The sequence below is a fragment of the Lithobates pipiens genome, unplaced genomic scaffold, assembly GCF_037356315.1.
Source record: "Lithobates pipiens isolate NorthernLeopardFrog02 unplaced genomic scaffold, aLitPip1_a1.2 Scaffold_60, whole genome shotgun sequence".
Classification (NCBI taxonomy): domain Eukaryota; kingdom Metazoa; phylum Chordata; class Amphibia; order Anura; family Ranidae; genus Lithobates; species Lithobates pipiens.
This window is the reverse complement of record NW_027507882.1, coordinates 625,727-642,429: the sequence shown is the minus strand read 5'-3', so window position 1 is coordinate 642,429 and position 16,703 is coordinate 625,727. Positions and strand designations below refer to the sequence as shown.

General features: G+C 46.9%; 1 protein-coding gene across 10 annotated transcripts in view; it reads right to left on the bottom strand.

The window, feature by feature from the left end:
• The window catches only part of LOC143958274 (H(+)/Cl(-) exchange transporter 5), a 138,385-nt gene extending 129,332 nt beyond the window's left edge, over positions 1–9,053 (bottom strand). For 4 of the 10 annotated variants that reach the window (XM_077467780.1, XM_077467778.1, XM_077467787.1 and 1 more), the window contains exons 1-2: positions 8,926–9,053; positions 7,335–7,403 (exon numbers count right to left, since the gene is read on the bottom strand). The gene's annotated coding sequence lies outside the window, so the exon portion shown is untranslated. Of the gene's footprint in view, positions 1–7,334; positions 7,404–8,440; positions 8,548–8,915 lie in introns of those variants that run through there. The other 6 variants (XM_077467785.1, XM_077467782.1, XM_077467783.1 and 3 more) reach the window with 5 other exon arrangements.
• Between the last annotated feature and the right edge of the window lie 7,650 nt (positions 9,054–16,703).

Sequence of the window (16,703 nt, the reverse complement as noted above, 5' to 3'; positions counted from 1 at the left end):
GCCATTTGGTTTGATAACCTAATCTTCTCAGAGATTGTACATTTTTTCAAATAAAACATTTTTTTGAGAATCGTGATCTTCATTCTAAGCAAAAGAATCGTGATTCTAATTTTTCCCAGAATCGCACAGCTCTAATGGAAAGCCATAGAATACCCTTCAGAGACTCTGGGCTTTACATGAGAAGATCTGGGGGGGGCGCATCTCTTCACATCGGCAACTTCAGGCCCGCTGACCTCAGTAAATGCACTTTGAATTATCCGACACATCTGAATGTTTCTACTGGAGAACACAGATTTCCTTGTACATGACAGTGGAATTGCATGGCGACCCGAACGCCACAAGACCACACAGCATCATCGTGGTGGATGCATTTGTACATCTTGTATTGTCCAAAGTTCCTTCTTTTTCTTCAGAAAATAAAAATAATCTAATCGTTTTCCACTGATTACCGAGGAGAAGTTACAAGACCAGAGGAAGGAAAATACATTTCCTGCTTCATCTGAAAACGCTGACACAATTTCACAAGAAGAGAGATCATCCTCCCCGTCCACCAATCAGGAGGGGCCACGAGACGCTATCACTTACACCGTGTGATCCTGAATCACATCACTCCTCATTTCTCTTCCCAATCAACAAAACCTCATTTAAAAAGCACATTTATGTGGTTCCAAAAAGTCATTTTCATTCTTTTTTAAAGAGGTTCTAAAAAGGCAGAAAGTTTAACATCTTCCTACCCAGCCTACAGCAGAATGACGGTCAGATGGGGGTTTCATTGTTGTGAAGGGGCGTCACATGACAACCAGTCACAACATGCCGCTCGTGCGTGCCCCCCCCCCCCCCCCAGAGGGCACAGGGTGATCGGTGGTGTGGTGCATTGCCCGGACACACTATCTCCGATCACGGTAAAGAGTCTATGATGCAGGCTCTGTACAATGTGATCAGAGTGTAAATAGGAAGTACCGGTTATCGCAATTCATCTATTCACGCTGACAGGGCGTGAGAGCCGATAAACAACTCCCCTGACGGGGGGGGATCCACCAGTGATATCAATCAGTGGTGCAAATCAGTGCCCTTTAGTAATGCATGTCAGTTCCTAATCATCAGTGCCACCTATCAGTACTGCATATTAGTACCACCTCATCAATGCCCATCAGTGCTGCATATTAGTACCACCTCATCAGTGCTGCATATTAGTACCACCTCATCAGTGCCCATCAGTTTGTGGATATTAGTACCACCTCATCAGTGCTGCATATTAGTACCACCTCATCAATGCAGTGAAGGAGAACTAAAACAACCTGCAAAATTTTCTGTCTTTTTTTTCCTTTTTTTTATATTTTCATGAAGCAAAAATAAAATCCCAGTGGTGAGTAAAAACCACCAAAAGAAAGCTTGCAGTCCTGCAAGCCGCATCTTTGAGGCGCAGTAGGAGCGGTGTATACACTGCTCCTAAAGCGCCCCTGCCCATTGAAAACAATAGTTAGTGCCGCTGAAGTGCTGGCAAAGCGCCGCTGCAGACCCTTTTTCAGCCGCTAGCGGGGGTTAAAAGCATCCTGCTAGCGGCCGAAAAGGGATGCAAAAACGATGGTAAAGCGTCGCTAAAAATAGCGGCGCTTTACCGCCCTGAACGCCCCAGTGTGAAAGTAGCCCGTTTAAAAAAAAAAAAATAATAATAATAATGATTAAAAACGTTGTTTGTGTAAAGCGTTGCATGACCATGCAATTGCTATTTAAAAAAGAGTGGCAGCGCTGAAAGCCAAACATTGGCCTGGGCAGGAAGGGGGTGAAAGTGCCCAGTATTGCAGTGGTTAAAATGGAGTTCCGCCAATTTTTTTTTTATTTTTTTTAAAGCCAGCAGCTACAAATACTGCAGCTGCTGACTTTTAAAATATGGGCATTTACCTGTCCAGGGAACCCGCGATATCCTCACCCGAAGCAGACCCATCCCTCGGCTCTCAGGTGGAGGCACCGCCATCTTCGGCAAGTGAATCAGTAAGTGAACCCTTGCGGCTTCACTTCCTGGTTCCCTACTACGCATGCAAGAGTCGTGCTGCGCAATCACACTGATCCCTGCTGTCTTCTGGGACCCATGTGTCTCCCAGAAGATTGGAGGAGGAGGCACCGAACATGGTGTAGATAGCCGCAGATACTGCGGCTATCTATGCCCAGAAGTGGGAGCAAATACCTGGATTAGTTAGAGTCCATGCCATGGCACCACGTCTGAATGGACACACGGAGGAGCAGCTGGGCTCGGGTGTCCCCCATAGCAAGCAGGAGGGAGGGGCCAGGAACGCCGGTGAGGTATCCAATAAGAGAAGGATCGGGGCTGCTCTGTGCAAAACCATTACACAGAGCAGGTAAGTATAACATGTATGTTATTTAAAAATATATAAAAAAAAATTACAAGAATTTAGTATCACTTTAAATCTGCAGCTTTCATTTTAATAACCCCTGGTGATGATATATATATATATAAATAAATAAATAAATAAACAGGGCTCGACAAACCCCGGGCGCCAGGTCGCATTTGCGACTAGAATTAGCGACCTGGCGCAGCACAGCCGTCTCCGTGCACCCCTCGGCGTGATCGCGTCGGGCCGCGCCGCCGCTGGCCAGTAATTGAGGCCGCGGCTTTGAGGCCTTCTGCGGTCCTATTTTTCCTTCTGGAATCTGGCACCCTCTAGTGGTGGCTGTTGGTATGACAGCCAGCAATGCTAATGGAGCTTTCACTGCCCACCCATCTTCTCCCCTTTACTTAGAACTCCTTAAAGTGGTTGTAAACCCTTACAACACACATTGGCCTACAGGTAAGCCTAGATTAAAGCGGGGTTCCACCCTAAAGTGGAACTTCCGCTGATCGGAGCCCTCCCACCCCCCTCCGGTGTCACAATTGGCACCTTTCAGGGGGGAGGGGGGTGGAGATACCTGTCAAAGACAGGTATTTACACCCACTTCCGGGCATAGACTCCCGTGGGAGTCTATGCCTCTTCCTGTCCTGCCACGCTGTCTGCTGGGACACACACGGGTCCCAGAGACAGCGCGGACAATTCCTATTGCGCTGCGCGACTCGCGCATGCGCAGTAGGGAACCGGGAAGTGAAGGCGATTCGCTTCACTTCCTGATTCCCTCACCTAGAATGGTGGAGGCAGCAGCCGAGAGATCGATCGGCCTCGGCATTGCTGGAACCCGGGACAGGTGAGTGTCCATTTATTAAAAGTCAGCAGCTGTAGTATTTATAGCTGCTGGCTTTTAATAATTTTTTTGTAGGTGGAATCCCTCTTTAAAGAGGAAGTAAACCCTGATGGGTTTACTTCCTCTTTTTTTCCCTGCAAAGGTAAAGCATAATGGACTACTATGCATCGCATAGTAGCTCATTATGTGTCACTTACCTGACACAGGAGCCAGCGAAGTCGCCGCTGTCCCCTGTAGTCCGCCGCATCCATGTTGCTGGTGGCGTCTTGCAGCTCCGACGAATCACAGCGGCGCAGCCGCGATGACATCACTCCCGCGCATGCGAGTCGCGTCTCGCAGCTCCGCCGCCATACGGCGAAGCCGCGATGACGTCACTCCCGCGCATGGGAGTCGACAAATTAGGCAAATCCATTCTTGGATTTGCCGCATTTAGTGCGCCTGCGCGCCGCTGTCTACGGTGCATGCGCCGTAGACAGCGGTGCCCATTTTCGGGCAAATATCTCCTAAACCATATAGGTTTAGGAGATATTGCTTGGACCTACAGGTAAGCCTTAATCTAGGCTTACCTATAGGTCCAAATTGTTTGGAAGGGTTTACTTCCTCTTTAAGGCTTACCTGTAGGTCCAAGAAATATATCCTAAACCTATACGGTTTAGGAGATATTTGCCGAAAGATAGGCACTACTGTCTACGGCGCATGCGCCGTAGACAGCAGCGCAGGCGCACTAAGCGCGCCGCCAAATATGCCGCGCGTGGCGGCTCCTGTTCGCATGCGCGGGAGTGACGTCATCGCGGCTTCGCCGAATGACAGCCGCAGAGCAGCGAGACCCCGAGAAGATGGATGTGCCCGACTACAGGGGACGGCGGTGACTTCGCTGGCTCCTGTGTCAGGTAATTTACACCTAATGGACTACTATGCGATGCATAGTAGTCCATTATGCTTTGCCTTTGCAGGGAATGAAAGAGGAAGTAAACTCATCAGGGTTTACTTCCTCTTTAACATTATATACATTTTGTATTCTAACAACCTAGAGAATAAAATGGTGGTCGTTGCAATACTGTGTCACACCGTATTTCGTATTTGTGCAGCGGATTTACAAGCGCACTTTTTTGGGGGAAAATTATTTAATTAAAAAAAATGAGACAACAGTAAAGTTAGCCCAATTTTTTTTTATATTGTGAAAAATGTTACGCCAAGTAAATTGATATCCAACATGTCACGCTTCAAAATTGCGTCCGCTCATGGAATGGCGACAAACTTTTACCCTTTAAAATCTCCATAGGCAACGTTTAAAAAAAAATTCTACAGGTTGCACGTTTTAAGTTACAGAGCAGGTCTAGGGCTAGAATTTTTGCTCTCGCTTATTTTTTCCACTGTTCTTTAAAATAATAATAATAATAATAATAATAATAATAATAATAATAATAATAATAATAATAATAATAATAATAATAATGTCACTTTTATTCCCATTACAAGGAATGTAAAAATCCCTTGTAATAGAAAAAAAGCATGACAGGTCCTCTTAAATATGAGATCTGGGGTCAGAGAGACCTCACATCTCATATTTACACTAAAATGCAATTAAAAAAAATAAATAAAATGTCCCTCTAAGAGCAATGACTTGGAGACAGGTGGGGGGGGCCGCGCTATCTTCCCCTCACTCGTCTCCATGTCAGGCCAGGGACAGGTCCGGATTGCCGTTACGGACCTGGCTCCTAGATTCGATAGAGAGATAGAGAGCCACATTTCAGGCTTCAAAACAAAGATATAAAATTAAATTTTTTTGTGAAGAATCACCAACAAGTGGGACACAATTGTGAAGTGGAATTAAATCTAGTGGATATTTTAAACTTTTTTAGCAAATAAAAACCTGAAAAGTGGTGCGTGCAAAATTATTCGGCCCCTTTACTTTCAGTGCAGCAAACTCACTCCAGAAGTTCAGTGAGGATCTCTGAATGATCCAATGTTGTCCTAAATGACTGATGGTGATAAATAGAATCCACCTGTGTGTAATCAAGTCTCTGTATAAATGCACCTGCTCTGTGATAGTCTCAGGGTTCTGTTGAAAGCGCAGAGAGCATCAAGACCAAAGGAACACACCAGGCAGGTCCGTAATACTGTTGTGGAGAAGTTTAAAGCTGGATTTGGATACAAAAAGATTTCCCAAGCTTTAAACATCCCAAGGAGCACTGTGCAAGCGATCATTTTGAAATGGAAGTAGTATCAGAACACGGCAAATCTACCAAGACCTGGCCGTCCCTCTAAACTTTCAGCTCAGACAAGGAGAAGACTGATCAGAGATGCAGCCAAGAGGCCCATGATCACTCTGGATGAACTGCAGAGAACTACAGCTGAGGTGGGAGAGTCTGTCCATCGGACAACAATCAGTCGTACACTGCACAAATCTGGCCTTTATGGAAAAGTGGTAAGAAGAAAGCCATTTCTCAAAGATATCCATAAAAAGTCTCGTCTAAAGTTTGCCACAAGCCACCTGGGAGACACACCAAACATGTGGAAGAAGGTGCTCTGGTCAGATGAAAACAAAATCCAACTTTTTGCCCACAATGCAAAACGATATGTTTGGCATAAAAGCAACACAGCTCATCACCCTCGACACACCATCCCCACTGTCAAACATGGTGGTGGCAGCATCATGGGTTGGGCCTGCTTTTCTTCAGCAGGGACAGGGAAGATGGTTCAAATTGAGGGGAAGATGGATGCAGCCAAATACAGGACCATTCTGGATGAAAACCTGTTAGAGTCTGCAAAAGACCTGAAACTGGGACGGAGATTTATCTTCCAACAAGACAATGATCCCAAACATACAGCAAAATCTACAAAGGAATGGTTCACAAATAAACGTATCCAGGTGTTAGAATGGCCAAGTCAAAGTCCAGACCTGAATCCAATCGAGAATCTGTGGAAAGAGCTGAAAACTGCTGTTCACAAACGCTCTCCATCTAACCTCACTGAGCTCAAGCTGTTTTGCAAGGAAGAATGGGCAAGAATTTCAGTCTCTCGATGTGCAAAACTGATAGAGACATACCCCAAGTGACTTGCAGCTGTAATCGCAGCAAAAGGTGTCTCTACAAAGTATTAACGTAAGGGGGCCGAATAATTTTGCACGCCCCACTTTTCATTTTTTTTTTTTTTATTAGTTAAAGTTTCAAAAATCCAATAGATTTCGTTCCACTTCACAATTGTGTCCCACTTGTTGATGATTCTTCACAAAAAATTTTATATCTTTATGTTTGAAGCCTGAAATGTGGCAAAAGGTTGAAAAGTTCAAGGGGGCCGAATACTTTCGCAAGGCACTGTAGATATATTTTTATATATTCTTTTTTTATCATCCATATGTAAAATAAAAAAAGAAACATATCATCTACAGGAAAGCACTCTATAATTTAATTTTTAAATGAAAAATATTATATATTTTATGTTTGGGGTGCTAATAAATTTTCTGATTACATATTTTAAAGCAGGGACCCTAGAGAATAAATTGGTGGGCTTTGCAAATTTTGGTATTTGTGCAGCATTTTAACACAATCTTTTGGAAAAAATACCCTTTTTTGAATTTTAATGCAAAAAAAAAAAAAAAAAAACACACACACAATATATAACCCATTTTAAAGATGATGTCATGTTAAATAGATACCAAACATGTCTTGTTTTAAAACTGCGCACACCTGTGCAACGGCGTAAGGTTTACCATCCACGAGCGACACTTTAAAAGCCTTTACAGGTTACCACTTCAGATTTACACTGGAGGTCTGGTGCTAGAATTGCTGCCAGTGAGCGGACATGCCGATAACTGGCTTGTGTTTACATCCTGTGATCAGATGTTATCAGCTGACAGCTGATAACGTGGTAAAGGGCCGCTGCGATTGGCCCTTTACCCTGATCTGAGATCAGCTGAATCCGAAGGACTCGGCGATCACTGGGTTGGCGGGCGGGCAGCACAATCAAAGGAGGTGGCCCATGTACGCCCTCCCAGTGCTGTAGCCGGCTTACTTTGTGGACACGAAGTGGTGACATGGTGCCTTTGGTTGGTGGTGCTCAAATGCCGTGTAGTCCCCCTTTAAGTACATAATCTGCATACAGATAAAAGAAAAGGTTTGTACGGGTTTTATAAAGTGTACCTGATTGGCTGGAATGTTTCACAGCTTTATTCTTCTAATGATGTCATTGCTTGTATTCCTTGCCAGGACCTGAAATGTACAGAAATGTCAGAGCAAAGGTCCATTAAATGTAACATATCCAAGGATTAGAAGTAAAGAGACACATGGAAGAATTAGAAAATCCACAATAAGAACAATTTGGTGAAATGTAGCCAAAGCAGTTTCTTTAGTTCTGATGGAGAAGGATTACACCCCCTGTCTGGCTTTTTTTTTTTTTTTTGCTGTCTGTGTCCCTGCTGGGGAGATTTGTTCTGATCACCATTATCATTGAAGGGAAAATCCAACATCTCGACGATGAACAAATCTCCCATTGGGAACACTTTCCAGTGACAACTGCCAAAAGATGGGATTTCCCCTCACTTCCTGTTGTGCCAGCATGACAGGAAGTGACAGTAAATCTTCCCAATGGGACATCTGCTGGGCCTTTACTGTTCTCTGCGGCTCCATTAGAAGGTTCTCCCCTTACTGCAAGAGCAGCAAACAAAAATACTAACTATTTTTCAGAGTAGAGTGGGGGAAGGGGGTCTAGAACCCCTGTCAGATGTTTATTACTGGTAAAAGGATTGGAAGGTGTCTTGTTGTATATCAGCCACCAAAAATTATCAGGTGAAAAAAGTGGCAATAAAGGCATGCTGCGTCCCACTGACTTCAATGCAAAAATCGCTCCGCATTTACTTCAATGCAAACCCCCCCCCCCCCCCCCCCCCCGGCTTCAAGCCAAAAAAGGCCCTTATTAACTTCAATGGATAGAATTATAGAAACTATACATTTCAGATAGAATATATTATATATATATTATACTATACACACACAAAAAATTGTGGGGGGGGTAGAGAAAGCGACACCATTTTCAGCCACACACACACACACACATTTATTTTAGACCATATAAAAAAGAAAAAAAAAAAAAATAGAATAATAATATTATTATATATTACTGTTTTATATTTAAAACTATATTTATTATTATTGTTAAAGTATAATCCATATATTTTTTCCTTTATACCTATAAGCATCCATATGTAAAATATAAAAGATCATTTCATCCATTAGCCCCACAGACTCACCGCTGTCTCAAATCCACCAACAAATCACACTCCTCAGGACAGGTACTTTCTAGGCGAGGATCCTTTCCTTATAGGAACCTCTTGGAGGGGCCGAGAATAGAGAGCGCCCCCCCCCCTGTAGGACCACAGCTACAACACACCCACCACCCCCCTCACTCCTCAGAGCCCTGAGGCAATTTGTGTCCCCAATGTAACCCCCCCCACTTCCTGTCTGATGGGACTGTTGTCACCAGGACAGGAAGTGAGCACAAATCTCTCAAGTTGGGTCCCAAAGAGCATTAATAACCCGCTAGAGGCTCCAAAGTGCCCTGACTGCACCCAAACCTGAGCCCAGCCCCTGTCCTGGGTCGACATAGGGGAGCAGCAGCCCAGAGCCCTATCACATAGACAATATGGAGGGGGCTCAACCCTTCCCAGGCATACCCCTCCACCAGACACCTATATATTATCTTATCGCATCGCTATATATACATACTTCTCCTTACCTCACCCTGGAAAAAGAAAGCATGTGACCGAACCCGGCCAACCAATGCCAGCAAGCTTGTCAGCCTACGGAGCCCCGCCCACACGTTTCGTCACCTCCTCCGGTTACATCGCCAACAGCGCTCCGCTCGCTAGAGGCCGGGCCCGCCCCCTTCTTTGGTGTCCGCGGCACTTCCGGCTATTACAGCAGGGAGTTGGGCTCCGACAAAATGGCCGCCGCTGTGTGTCATATTTTGCTGCCTATCGCAGAATGGTGCGGAAGTGACGTTGCCGCCAGAAATTGCGTACTGCGCATGCGCAAAGCGTTCCAAACACTCGCGCCATGCGTTCCAACATAGTTTCGGCAATACCGTTCAGCGAAACCATCACATAATGTTACGGAAGTGATGTTACAGACAACACAAACACTGGGCCGTGCGTTACAACACTAATATTTCCCTTGTTACCTAGTATCATTTTTTACCAACCATGCTGAGCTACGTGCCGTGTTAGGTTCTGCATTGCTGGGACTTGTAGTGCCTATCCTGAGCTACATGCTTCAATGTTCAGTGTCCTCATCCTTATCCCCGAGCTTCAATGTTCAGTGTCCTCATCCCTATCCCCGAGCTTCAATGTTCAGTGTCCTCATCCCTATCCCCGAGCTTCAATGTTCAGTGTCCTCATCCCTATCCCCATGCTTCAATGTTCAGTGTCCTCATCCTTATCCCCGTGCTTCAATGTTCAGTGTCCTCATCCTTATCCCTGTGCTTCAATGTTCAGTATCCTCATCCCTATCCCCATGCTTCAATGTTCAGTGTCCTCATCCCTATCCCCGAGCTTCAATGTTCAGTGTCCTCATCCCTATCCCCGAGCTTCAATGTTCAGTGTCCTCATCCTTATCCCTGTGCTTCAATGTTCAGTGTCCTCATCCTTATCCCCGGTCTTCAATGTTCAGTGTCCTCATCCCTATCCCCGAGCTTCAATGTTCAGTGTCCTCATCCCTATCCCTGAGCTTCAATGTTCAGTGTCCTCATCCCTATCCCCCTGCTTCAATGTTCAGTGTCCTCATCCTTATCCCGGGCTTCAATGTTCAGTGTCCTCATCCTTATCCCCGAGCTTCAATGTTCAGTGTCCTCATCGAAGCAGGGGGATAAGGATGAGGACACTGAACATTGAAGCACAGGGATAAGGATGAGGACACTGAACATTGAAGCACGGGGATAAGGATGAGGACACTGAACATTGAAGCATGGGGATAGGGATGAGGATACTGAACATTGAAGCACAGGGATAAGGATGAGGACACTGAACATTGAAGCAGGGGGATAGGGATGAGGACACTGAACATGGAAGCAGGGGGATAGGGATGAGGACACTGAACATTGAAGCACAGGGATAAGGATGAGGACACTGAACATTGAAGCAGGGGGATAGGGATGAGGACACTGAACATTGAAGCACAGGGATGAGGATGAGGACACTGAACATTGAAGCATGGGGATAGGGATGAGGACACTGAACATTGAAGCCCGGGGATAAGGATGAGGACACTGAACATTGAAGCAGGGGGATAAGGATGAGGACACTGAACATTGAAGCCCGGGGATAAGGATGAGGACACTGAACATTGAAGCAGGGGGATTGGGATCAGGACACTGAACATTGAAGTTCGGGGATAGGGATGAGGACACTGAACATTGAAGCTCGGGGATAGGGATGAGGACACTGAACATTGAAGCCCGGGGATAAGGATGAGGACACTGAACATTGAAGCACAGGGATAAGGATGAGGACACTGAACATTGAAGCTCGGGGATAGGGATGAGGACACTGAACATTGAAGCTCGGGGATAGGGATGAGGACACTGAACATTGAAGCATGGGGATAGGGATGAGGACACTGAACATTGAAGCCCGGGGATAAGGATGAGGACACTGAACATTGAAGCCCGGGGATAAGGACACTGAACATTGAAGCAGGGGGATAGGGATGAGGACACTGAACATTGAAGCTCGGGGATAGGGATGAGGACACTGAACATTGAAGCTCGGGGATAGGGATGAGGACACTGAACATTGAAGCCCGGGGATGAGGATGAGGACACTGAACATTGAAGCACAGGGATAAGGATGAGGACACTGAACATTGAAGCTCGGGGATAGGGATGAGGACACTGAACATTGAAGCCCGGGTATAAGGATGAGGACACTGAACATTGAAGCACAGGGATAAGGATGAGGACACTGAACATTGAAGCTCGGGGATAGGGATGAGGACACTGAACATTGAAGCTCGGGGATAGGGATGAGGACACTGAACATTGAAGCATGGGGATAGGGATGAGGATACTGAACATTGAAGCACAGGGATAAGGATGAGGACACTGAACATTGAAGCATGGGGATAGGGATGAGGACACTGAACATTGAAGCTCGGGGATAGGGATGAGGACACTGAACATTGAAGCTCGGGGATAGGGATGAGGACACTGAACATTGAAGCTCGGGGATAGGGATGAGGACACTGAACATTGAAGCTCGGGGATAGGGATGAGGACACTGAACATTGAAGCTCGGGGATAAGGATGAGGACACTGAACATTGAAGCATGTAGCTCAGGATAGGCACTACAAGTCCCAGCAATGCAAAACCTAACATTGCACGTAGCTCAGCATGGTTGGTAAAAAAAGGTTATACTAGGTAACAAGGGAAGTATTAGTGTTGTAACGCACGGCCCAGTGTTTGTGTTGTCTGTAACATCACTTCCGTAACATTATGTGATGGTTTCGCTGAACGGTATTGCCGAAACTATGTTGGAACGCACGGCGCGAGTGTTTGGAACGCTTTGCGCATGCGCAGTACGCAATTTCTGGCGGCAACGTCACTTCCGCACCATTCTGTGATAGGCAGCAAAATATGACACTACAGTGGCTTGGGTTTTGGCGTTGCTAGGCCGTTGTGGTAAAATTTCCTGCGACCTGTGAATTTCGCTCACCCCGTCACTTCCGGTGCGGCTCCGTCACTGTAACAGCTGACGGCGGGCCTTTACTGCGCATGCGCCAAGTCCGTGATATTAACGGCGCATGCGCAAGATCTTTATTTACGCGGTGGTTAAAAATTATACACAGAGACTTGCGGGTGGGCAGGCGGAGCTGAACAGATGCTTAGAACGTCAGCAGCAGCCCCGCCCACCCCACTAACATGCCCCTGAATCTTAAGCGGTGGTTAAAAATGATACACTCAAGTGGGCGGAGACTTGCGGGTGGGCGGGCGGAGCTTATGGTGAAGAAAAATTATGGCTTCAGCTGTTATTAACAGCAATCACGCATGCGCGGGATCTTTGCTTATGGTGAAGAAAAATTATGGCTTCAGCTGCTATTAACAGCAATCGTGCATAGTTACATAGTTAGTAAGGTTGAATAAAGGCACCAATCGATCCAGTTCAACCTGAGTGAGTGTCTACAATTGTCCCTACCCTTGTACATTGCACACTCACATCGGTCCCTACCCACAAGCCAAGGTCCCCATTCATATGCTAGGGTTAATTTTGGACAGAAACCAATTAACATACCTGCATGTCTTTGGAGTGGGGGAGGAAACCGGAACACCTGGAGGAAACCCACGCAGCCACAGGGAGAACATGCAAACTCCAGGCAGGTAGTGTCGTGGTTGGGATTTGAACCAGCGACCCTTCTTACTCCTAGGTGAGAGTGCTAACCAGTACACCACTGTGCTACCACATGTGTGGGAGCATTGTTTACTGATCAGAAAAATTATGCACTCAAGCACATTCTTATTGGTGATGAAAATTGATAGACTCGGGCGGGCGATGGCTTTATTATATCATCAGCAGCACCAATATGTATAGTATTTTTTTAACCACTTGCTTACTGGGCACTTAAACCCCCCTCAGTCCCAGACCAATTTTCAGCTTTCAGCGCTGATGCATTTTGAATGACAATTGCGCGGTCATACAACACTGTACCCAAATGAAATTTTTTATCATTTTTTTCCCACAAATAGAGCTTTCTTTTGGTGGTATTTAATTACAGCTCAGAGTTTTATTTTTTGCTAAACAAACAAAAAAAGATGCAAAAAAAAAAAATCATGTTTAATAGTTTGTTATAAAATTTTGCAAACGGGTAATTTTTCTCCTTCATTGAAGTGCGCTGATGAGGCGGCACTGATAGGCTGCACTGGTGGGCACTGATGGGCTGAATTGGTGGGCACTGATAGGCTGCATTGGTGGGCACTGATAGGCTGCACTGGTGGGCACTGATAGGCATAGTTAAGGCGGCACTAATAGGCACAGATAAGGCGGCACCGATGGGCACAGATAAGGCGGCACTGATGGGCAAAGATGGGACAGATAAGATGGAACAGATGGGTGGCACAGATGGGTGGCACGGATGGGCACTGATAGGTACCACTGATAGATGGGACTGATGGGCACTGATAGGTGGCTCTGATAGGTGGCACTGCTGGGCACTGATGGGCGGCACTGCTGGGCACTGGTAGATGACACTGATGGGCACGGATATGTGGCACTGGGGTGCAGCACCTTTGTTGAGGCAGATTGTGGGCACTGCTGGGTGGCACTGCTGGGTGGCACTGTGGGCACTGCTGGGTGGCATTGTGGGCACTGCTGGGTGGCACTGACGGGGGGCACTTACTTTTTATTAATGTGGCACTGGCAGGGGGCAGGTGGGCACTGGCAGGGGGCAGGTGGGCACTAGCAGGGCTGGCCGTGATCGGGACTGATGTCCCGATCACGGCCGCCGGTGATCGGCTTTTTTTTTTCTCCTCGCGCTGTCAGCGCGAGGAGGAATAATAGCCGATTACCGGCTCCGTTATATCACATGATCAGCCGTCATTGGCTGACAGCTGATCACGTGATAAGGGGTCAGGATCGACCCCTTGCACGGATCGGTGATCAGGCGAGTCTCATAGACTCACCGATCACAGAGCGCACCGCCCCTCAGGAGGCGCGCAGGCCGCTCGTGCACGGGACTACGTCTATTGACGTCGTCCCGGTGTAGTGTCACATTATGCTGCCTATCACAGGATGCTGCGGAAGTGACGTTTCCGCCAGAAATTGCGTACTGCGCATGCGCCGTGCGTTCCAAACGCTAGCGCCGTGCGTTCCAACATATGTTCGGCAATACAGTTAAGCAAAAGCATCACAGAATGTTACGGAAGTGACGTTTAACTTTTGAACCAGCGAAACCATCACATAATGTTACGGAAGTGACTGTGCAGACAACACAAACACTGGGCGTTACAACACCAATACTTCACTTGTTACCTCATATCAGTTTTTAAATAACCATGCTGAGCTACGTGTGCTGTTAGGTTATGGAGTGCTGGGACTTGTAGTGCCTATGCTGAGCTACGTGCGGTCTTCGGTTATGGAGTGCTGGGACTTGTAGTACCTATCCTGAGCTACGTGTGGTGTTAGGTTCTGGATTGCTGGGACTTGTAGTGCCTATGCTGAGCTACGTGCGGTCTTCGGTTATGGAGTGCTGGGACTTGTAGTGCCTATGCTGAGCTACATGCGGTCTTCGGTTATGGAGTGCTGGGACTTGTAGTGCCTATGCTGAGCTACGTGTGATGTTAGGTTCTGGATTGCTGGGACTTGTAGTGCCTATGCTGAGCTACGTGCGGTCTTTGGTTATGGAGTGCTGGGACTTGTAGTGCCTATGCTGAGCTACGTGCAGTCTTAGGTTCTGCATTGCTGGGACTTGTAGTGCCTATCCTGAGCTACGTGCGGTCTTAGGTTATGGAGTGCTGGGACTTGTAGTGCCTATGCTGAGCTACGTGCGGTCTTCGGTTATGGAGTGCTGGGACTTGTAGTGCCTATGCTGAGCTACGTGCGGTCTTCGGTTATGGAGTGCTGGGACTTGTAGTGCCTATGCTGAGCTACGTGCAGTCTTAGGTTCTGCATTGCTGGGACTTGTAGTGCCTATCCTGAGCTACGTGCGGTCTTAGGTTATGGAGTGCTGGGACTTGTAGTGCCTATGCTGAGCTACGAACGGTCTTAGGTTATGGAGTGCTGGGACTTGTAGTGCCTATGCTGAGCTACGTGCGGTCTTAGGTTATGGAGTGCTGGGACTTGTAGTGCCTATGCTGAGCTACGTGCGGTGTAGTGTCACATTTTGCTGCCTATCACAGGATGCTGCGGAATTGACGTTGCCGCCAGAAATTGCGTACTGCGCATGTGCGATGCGTTCCAAACACTCGCGCCGTGCGTTCCAACATAGTTTCGGCAATACAGTTCAGCGGAACCATCACATAATGTTACGGAAGTGATGTTACACACAACACAAACACTGGGCCGTTCGTTACAACACTAATACTTCCCTTGTTACCTAGTAGGTTTTGCATTGCTGGGACTTGTAGTGCCTATCCTGAGCTACATGCTTCAATGTTCAGTGTCCTCATCCCTATCCCCGAGCTTCAATGTTCAGTGTCCTCATCCCTATCCGCGAGCTTCAATGTTCAGTGTCCTCATCCTTATCCCCGAGCTTCAATGTTCAGTGTCCTCATCCTTATCCCCGAGCTTCAATGTTCAGTGTCCTCATCCCTATCCCCGAGCTTCAATGTTCAGTGGCCTCATCCTTATCCCTGTGCTTCAATGTTCAGTGTCCTCATCCTTATCCCCGAGCTTCAATGTTCAGTGTCCTCATCCTTATCCCCGAGCTTCAATGTTCAGTGTCCTCATCCTTATCCCTGTGCTTCAATGTTCAGTGTCCTCATCCTTATCCCCGAGCTTCAATGTTCAGTGTCCTCATCCTTATCCCCGAGCTTCAATGTTCAGTGTCCTCATCCCTATCCGCGAGCTAAAATGTTCAGTGTCCTCATCCTTATCCCTGTGCTTCAATGTTCAGTGTCCTCATCCTTATCCCCGAGCTTCAATGTTCAGTGTCCTCATCCTTATCCCCGAGCTTCAATGTTCAGTGTCCTCATCCCTATCCCCGAGCTTCAATGTTCAGTGTCCTCATCCCTATCCCCATGCTTCAATGTTCAGTGTCCTCATCCTTATCCCCGAGCTTCAATGTTCAGTGTCCTCATCCTTATCCCCGAGCTTCAATGTTCAGTGTCCTCATCCCTATCCCCGAGCTTCAATGTTCAGTGTCCTCATCCTTATCCCTGTGCTTCAATGTTCAGTGTCCTCATCCTTATCCCCGAGCTTCAATGTTCAGTGTCCTCATCCTTATCCCCGAGCTTCAATGTTCAGTGTCCTCATCCCTATCCGCGAGCTTCAATGTTCAGTGTCCTCATCCTTATCCCTGTGCTTCAATGTTCAGTGTCCTCATCCTTATCCCCGAGCTTCAATGTTCAGTGTCCTCATCCTTATCCCCGAGCTTCAATGTTCAGTGTCCTCATCCCTATCCCCGAGCTTCAATGTTCAGTGTCCTCATCCCTATCCCCATGCTTCAATGTTCAGTGTCCTCATCCCTATCCCTGAGCTTCAATGTTCAGTGTCCTCATCCCTATCCGCGAGCTTCAATGTTCAGTGTCCTCATCCTTATCCCCAAGCTTCAATGTTCAGTGTCCTCATCCTTATCCCCGAGCTTCAATGTTCAGTGTCCTCATCCTTATCCCCGAGCTTCAATGTTCAGTGTCCTCATCCCTATCCGCGAGCTTCAATGTTCAGTGTCCTCATCCTTATCCCTGTGCTTCAATGTTCAGTGTCCTCATCCTTATCCCCGAGCTTCAATGTTCAGTGTCCTCATCCTTATCCCCGAGCTTCAATGTTCAGTGTCCTCATCCCTATCCCCGAGCTTCAATGTTCAGTGTC